General features: G+C 41.0%; 1 non-coding gene across 1 annotated transcript; it reads right to left on the bottom strand.

Annotated features, from left to right (window-relative positions):
* Nucleotides 1-978: 978 nt before the first annotated feature.
* LOC140835587 (small nucleolar RNA R71) lies at nt 979-1,085 on the bottom strand. The gene has a single exon (XR_012118910.1). It is a non-coding gene; the product is annotated as a small nucleolar RNA R71 (small nucleolar RNA).
* Nucleotides 1,086-7,521: the final 6,436 nt, after the last annotated feature.

Genomic DNA, 7,521 nt, shown 5'->3' with positions numbered 1-7,521 from the left:
GGTGAACTGATAATTCCCAACAAATTCGCTTCTCATTTGATTTACATCCAATTTAATCATTGATTTCTTGATTATTTGTTCTTGTATTTTAATCATTTTAGTTATTAAATTCACTTTAGTTTAATCACCAACTCAATCCATCGTTGCTAAAGAAATTGAAGTGAAAATAAGAATAGTGTAACGCAGTCCTTGTGGATCGATACTCGTATTCACTTACGTTTATTATAACTTGACTATCGTGCACTTGCGATATTTTAAATCGAGCTTTCATTTATAAAACAAATTTTGGAACTATTCACTGTGCAAGTTTTGCTCGATCAAGTTTTTGGCGCCGTTGCCGGGGACTGTTGATTCACAATTTTTCTATTTTTCATTTAAATTCTTTAGTATTATTTATTTTATTGTTAGTTGATACTCCTATTCTGTTGCAGATTTTTCTTGTGGTGCATGCGAAGATCACTCGAAGTTAAGCTTGAGCCTTTTGACCCTGAGATCGAACGCACTGCTAGACGCCGAAGACAACAGCAAAGACTCAAGGAACAAATGGATAGGCACGAACAAGAGCAGGAGGCGGACCGCCAAAATGAGAGACGGATTGAGATGCCACGCCGTATACCGATGATGGATTATGCACAACCGTCTCTTGATGGAGCACGTCCAAGCATCGTGAGACCAGTCATCCGAGCTAACCAGTTTGAGATCAAGCCAGCTATCATTCAGATGATTCAAAACACTGTTCAATTTGGGGGAAGTGCACTTGACGACCCTAATTCTCATATAGCTGATTTTCTTGAAATTTGCGATACTTTTAAGTTTAAAGCTGTGTCTGATGATGCTGTTCGTTTGCGTTTATTTCCATTTTCACTAAGAGATAAAGCTAAGGCGTGGTTAAACTGTTTGCCTGTAGGGTCTATCACTACATGGGAGGATATGGCGAAGGCATTCCTGATCAAGTACTTTCCTCCGTCGAAGACTATGAAGCTGAGAGCCGACATTACTACTTTTGCTCAATATGAGCTTGAGTCACTTTACGAGGCGTGGGAGCGATACAAGGATTTATTGAGGAGATGTCCACACCATGAGCTACCTCTTGGGTTAGTTGTTCAAACTTTTTACTACGGTCTGCTTACTCCTAACCGTACCATGATAGATGCTGCTGCCTGTGGTAACTTGCTGAGAAAAACGGCTGAGGAAGGATATGAATTATTGGAGGAGATGGCTGCTAGTAGCTATCATCCTCATTCTGATAGGCAGAAACGAGGTGCTGGAGTTAATCAAGTTACTGATTTGTCTGCGGTGTCAGCACAGTTAGAGGCTTTGAACAGAAAGATTGATGGGATGAGTGCGAGTGGATCGGCTATGCGTCTGCAAGAGATTTTCTGTGATAAGTGTGGAGGTGAGCATGACGTGCAGGATTGCCAAGATGGCAATCCATTCTATGTGCCTGAGGGAGCAAAACACGTGGGATTCCAGAACCGTCCTAGAAATGACCCTTATTCAAACTCTTATAATCCGGGATGGAGGAATCACCCAAACTTTTCGTGGGGAGGTCAAAAGAACCAAAACCGCCAACAAAGAGGTCCACCACATGGGATGCACCAAGGATTCAAGCCAGAACCGCCTAGGGAGGAGAAGTCAAATTTAGAGCAAATGATGACTAAATTTATTTCAGCAACCGAGACAAGATTTCAGAATCAGGATGCATCCATAAAGGGGTTAGAGAATCAAATTGGGCAGTTGGCTAAGTTAATTGCTAATAGGGAGCAAGGAACTTTGCCAAGCAACACGGAGACTAACCCGAGAGAGCAAGTGAAAGCTGTGGAATTGCGTAGTGGAAGAGCACTCGAGTCTAATGAGGAAAGGACCAAGCATGGTGAGGATGAGGTGGAACATCAAGGAGGTAAGTCTTCTAACTCTACATTTACACCTACTGCACCGAATAAAATTGTTATCCCTCCACCTTTCCCCGCAGCAATGAAGAAAGCTAAGTTAGATGCACAATTTGGTAAATTTCTTGAGGTATTCAAAAAACTGCATATTAACATTCCTTTTGCTGATGCCTTATTGAATATGCCAAGTTATGCAAAATTCTTGAAAGATATCTTGGCGAATAAGCGGAAGCTAGAAGATCATATGACTGTGAACTTGACTGAAAATTGCTCCGCTTTAGTTCAAAACAAGATGCCTCCAAAGCAAAAAGATCCAGGGAGTTTCTCTATACCTTGCATTATTGGTGATATTAATTTTCATAAAGCTCTATGTGATCTTGGTGCGAGTATTAATTTGATGCCCTATTCTGTGTTTAGGAGACTGGGATTGGGTGAACCCAAGCCAACTAGGATGTCATTGCAGCTGGCTGACAGATCTGTCAAGTATCCACGTGGGATTATCGAAGATGTCTTGGTGAAAGTGGATAAGTTTATTTTTCCTGCAGATTTTGTAGTACTTGACATGGAGGAAGATTTAGAGATGCCTTTAATCCTAGGGAGACCATTTCTGGCTACAGGGAAAGCATTGATTGATGTTGACGAGGGAAAATTGAGACTGAGAGTTGGAGAAGAAGAAATTATTTTTGATGTCTTTAATACTCTCAAGCACACAATGCACAATGATAGTTGTTTTCGTGTTGATGTCTTAGATTCTCTCGTTTGTGATTTTGTGCAGGATGGATTGCAAGAACCATTGGAGGCCACTCTCACTACGGAAAAGCAGGAGGACGAGTTAGACGAGGAAAAGATGGAGATGGTAGCTCACTTGAATGCCATTCCACCTTGGAGAAAGCAAGTGAGGCTTCGACTAGAGGAATTGGGAGACAGAAAATATTTAATGCCTCAAAAGTCGAGCCTAGAGGAGCCACCTACTTTGGAGCTCAAACCACTACCTCCACATCTCAAGTACGTATATCTAGGAGAAAATAATAAACTGCCTGTTATTATTTCTTCTTCTTTGACAGATGATATGGAGAGTAAGCTCTTAGAAGTCCTTAAGGAGCATAGAGGAGCATTCGCTTGGAAAGTTGCGGACATCAAGGGGATAAGTCCTTCGATCTGCATGCACAAAATTCTGATGGAGGATAAATACTCACCTCTAGCACAACCTCAAAGGAGACTCAATCCAAAGATGCAGGAGGTCGTAAAAGCTGAAACGATCAAACTTCTGGATGCAGATATTATCTATCCTATCTCTGATAGTGCGTGGGTAAGTCCTGTGCAATGTGTGCCTAAAAAGGGTGGGATTACTGTTATTACCAATGAAAAAAATGAGTTGATTCCCACTAGAACTGTTACGGGTTGGCGTGTGTGCATGGATTATAGGAAATTAAATGATGCAACCCGTAAAGATCACTTCCCCCTGCCATTTATTGATCAAATGATTGAACGATTAGCCGGTCATGAATCTTACTGTTTTTTGGATGGATATTCGCGATACAATCAAATCACAATTGCACCTGAGGACCAAGAGAAAACTACTTTCACTTGCCCTTAAGGTACTTTTGCGTTTAGACGTATGCCCTTTGGTCTATGCAATGCACCTGCTACATTTCAAAGATGCATGACCGCTATTTTTCATGACATGATTGAGAATTTTCTTGAAGTTTTTATGGATGACTTCTCCATTTTTGGCTCTTCGTTTAATGAATGTCTAGAAAATTTGAACTCGGTGCTTATTAGATGTGAAGAGAGCAATTTGGTGTTAAATTGGGAGAAGTGTCATTTCATGGTGCAAGAGGGGATTGTGTTAGGGCACAAGGTGTCAGAAAATGGAATGGAGGTCGACAAAGCCAAGGTGGAAGTAATCAAAAATCTACCACCTCCGTCATCAATCAAGGGAGTCCGCAGTTTCTTGGGGCATGCTGGTTTTTATAGGCGTTTCATTAAAGATTTTTCTAAAATCGCTAAGCCCTTGTCCTCTCTATTGATGAAAGATGTTGAGTTTAATTTTGATTCTACTTGTCTGCAGGCATTCGAGATACTCAAGGAGAGTTTGGTGACAGCACCTGTTCTGACTGCCCCTGATTGGGAGCTACCGTTTGAGGTGATGTGCGATGCTAGTGATACAGCTGTTGGTGCGGTGCTGGGTCAAAGGAAGAACAAGGTATATCATACCATCTACTACGCAAGTAAGACTTTAAATGATGCTCAATTGAATTACGCTACTACTGAAAAGGAATTACTTGCTATAGTATTTGCTTTCGAGAAATTTCATTCATATCTTGTTCTGTCTAAAGTGATTGTGTATACAGATCATTCTGCCCTAAAATACTTGCTTGCTAAGAAAGATGCGAAACCTAGGTTAATTAGGTGGATTTTACTATTGCAAGAATTTGATCTCGAGATTCGAGATAAAAAGGGTGTAGAAAATGTGGTTGCTGATCATCTGTCTAGGCTTGAGGATGTTAGAATTAATGGCGTTGATGCTGATATAGATGACTGGTTCCCTGATGAGCAATTGTTTGAGGTGAATGCGTGCCCTTGGTATGCCAATTTTGCCAATTTTCTTGTCACCGGCACAACCCCCCCAAATTTATCATTTCACCAAAGAAAGAAATTCTTTTCTGACGTGAAATATTATTTTTGGGAGGAACCGTTTTTGTTTAAAATCTGTGCAGATGCCATGATAAGGAGATGTGTAGCGGAGGAGGAAACCAGTCAAATTCTGAACCACTGCCATGACCGTGAGGTAGGTGGTCACTTTGGACCCATACGGACAGCATCTAAGGTACTTGAATGTGGCTTCTATTGGCCAACTCTTTTTAGGGATGCTCGTTTGTATGTTCTCAATTGTGATAGATGCCAACGCACAGGTAATATTTCCAACCGTCATGAGATGCCTTTGAATAATATTATTGAGTGTGAAATATTTGATGTGTGGGGGATTGATTTTATGGGTCCTTTTCCTGCTTCTTTTGGAAAGAAATTTATTTTGGTGGCAGTGGAGTATGTGTCGAAATGGGTGGAGGCAGAGACTTGTGCCACGAATGATGCACAAGTGGTGTTAAAATTTTTAAAGAAACACATTTTTAATCGATTTGGTACATCGCGTGCAATCATAAGTGATGGTGGCACCCATTTTTGCAATAAAATTTTTGATAAACTGTTGGGCAAATATGGTGTCACCCACAAAGTTTCCACTCCATACCATCCCCAAACTAGTGGACAAGTTGAAGTGTCCAATCGAGAGATTAAGAGGATTTTAGAAAAGACGGTTAATGTGAATCGAAAGGACTGGTCCATTCGGTTAGATGATGCTTTGTGGGCTTATCGTACTGCGTTCAAAACACCTATAGGCACTACACCATATAGGTTACTTTTTGGTAAAGCATGTCATCTACCCGTAGAATTAGAGCATAGAGCATATTGGGCGACCAAGGCACTAAACTTTGATTTTTCTCTTGCAGGTGAGAAACGATTGCTGCAGTTGAGTCAGTTGGATGAGTTCCGAGATACAGCTTATGATCTTACCCTATCTTACAAGGAACGCACCAAAAGAGCCCATGATAAACACATTGTAAGAAGAGAATTCAAAGTGGGTGAAGCGGTGTTGTTATACAACTCTCGCTTACGACTTTTTCCGGGCAAGCTGAAGTCCAGATGGTCAGGACCATTCATTATAGCCGAGGTGTTCCCATCAGGTGCAGTGGTGTTGCATGATGGCAAGGAAGGGACGTTTACTGTGAACGCCCAAAGATTAAAGCACTATATTGGTGGCACAATTGAGCCACAAATTGGAGTCACTCGGCTCCATGACAGTCGTTGAGGACATGGGTGAAAAGTCGAGCTCTAGACTATAAATTGAGAACTACCTCTACTCCTTATTTTGATTTTAATTAGATTTTTTTTTTTTTAGCATTCGTATCATTGCATTTAGGTAGTTGCATGGCATTGCATTCATCGTCTTTATTTATTTATTTTCTTTTTCGAGAGTATCTCGCTAGGGCGGTCATAACCGACCGCCCCAGCGAGACGTCATTTTTTTTCAAAAACATAGCCACCGAAAAAGCCTCGCTCGGGCGGTCACTTTTGACCTCCCCAGCGAGTAAATTTTTTCAAAATTAGTTTTCCTGGCGAACATGTCTCGCTAGGGCGGTCACTTTTGACCGCCCCAGCAAGTGAATTTTTTCAAAATTAGTTTTCCTGGCGAACATTTCTCGCTAGGGCGGTCACTTTTGACCGCCCCAGCGCGCCCTCATATTTTTTTTAAAACAGTCTGTCACCGAAAATCGCTCGCTAGGGCGGAAACTTTTGACCGCCCTAGCGAGTCGCGATATTTACAAAAAGCTGCGCCTCTTTTCTTTCTGCCACCACCACCCGCATACCCGCCACCCTTCCAGTTCCAGTACCATTATCCTATGCCGCCACCAGCTGACGAGGGAGTCCCACCACCTGAGCATGACGAGGATGAGGAGTTCTGATCAGGGGAGTTCACTGTTTCCCCTTTCTTTTTATTTTTATTTTGTTTGTTTTGTCATTGCATTTGCATTCATTCGTTTTTATGTTTTTAGTCTTTGTTTCGTTTTGTGCTATGAGGGCATGGCACAACTCTAGTATGAGGGGGTGGGTAGATTGTTTTGGTTGTTTAGTCAATTGGTTATTGTTTTGATTGTTTAGTTAAGTGGTTTAGTTTCGTTGCATTTCTGTTGTGTGGTGTCGTTTATGTTGGTTTCTTTTGTTGGGTGTCGTTTATGGTGAGAAGACATCGTTTATGAGCCAATGATGATTTGAATTGATAGTTTACAAAAGTGTTGATTGGGTCACGTCGTGAATGATACTCTTGATTGTTAAAGCATGAATTTCGGTACAAAATTTGAACCTTTTGAGCACACATGTGTGGGGACTAGAACGTTGTAGGAATAATGGTGAAATTTGAAAATTTTGTTTCGTTAACTTGAAAGGCACTATTTATGAGTTGATTTAGCATGCAAACCCGTGAAAATAAGTCGCTAATAGTGACCTTGATTGAGAAAAGTTGATTTGCCTTGAACTTTACTTGTACCTCCTCTCCAATGCACTAATTAAAAGATCAAACTCCCAACCGGCTATAATCCAAAGTGATATCATTCTTAGCCTAGGGAGTACATGTGTGAAAATTGTGCATTCAAAAAAAAAGGAAGAAAAGAAAATAAGGAGATGTAAGGTGAGGGGGAGCCTAAATAAAAGGAATGAAATTCTATTCCTAGGCTAAAAGTTGGAAATGTAAGGAGACGAGGAAAGTCAGACGCAAAAGTCTTGACGATTGCACAATGAAAATGATCGGTGTACTCCCAACTTTTTAGCCACTTGAGCTTATTTCCCTTCCTTTCGACACCCCTATCTGCTCTTAAAAGTTGAATAAAGTTCACTTTATGGCTAGTGATAAATGGATACGGGAATGCATGCTAGTGAGACTTGTATTGAAGTGCTAATTAAGTGACTCGCATGATTTGATAATTGATCTATTTGACGTACGAATGACTAGACCCATCACGACACACACACACGTTCAAACTAGTGTTGATATTTATGTGTAGATGAGAAATGAGTA

Source organism: Primulina eburnea, chromosome 6 (assembly GCF_022965805.1).
Source record: "Primulina eburnea isolate SZY01 chromosome 6, ASM2296580v1, whole genome shotgun sequence".
In the NCBI taxonomy this organism is placed as follows: Eukaryota; Viridiplantae; Streptophyta; class Magnoliopsida; order Lamiales; family Gesneriaceae; genus Primulina; species Primulina eburnea.
This window is presented reverse-complemented; position numbering and strand designations above follow the sequence as displayed.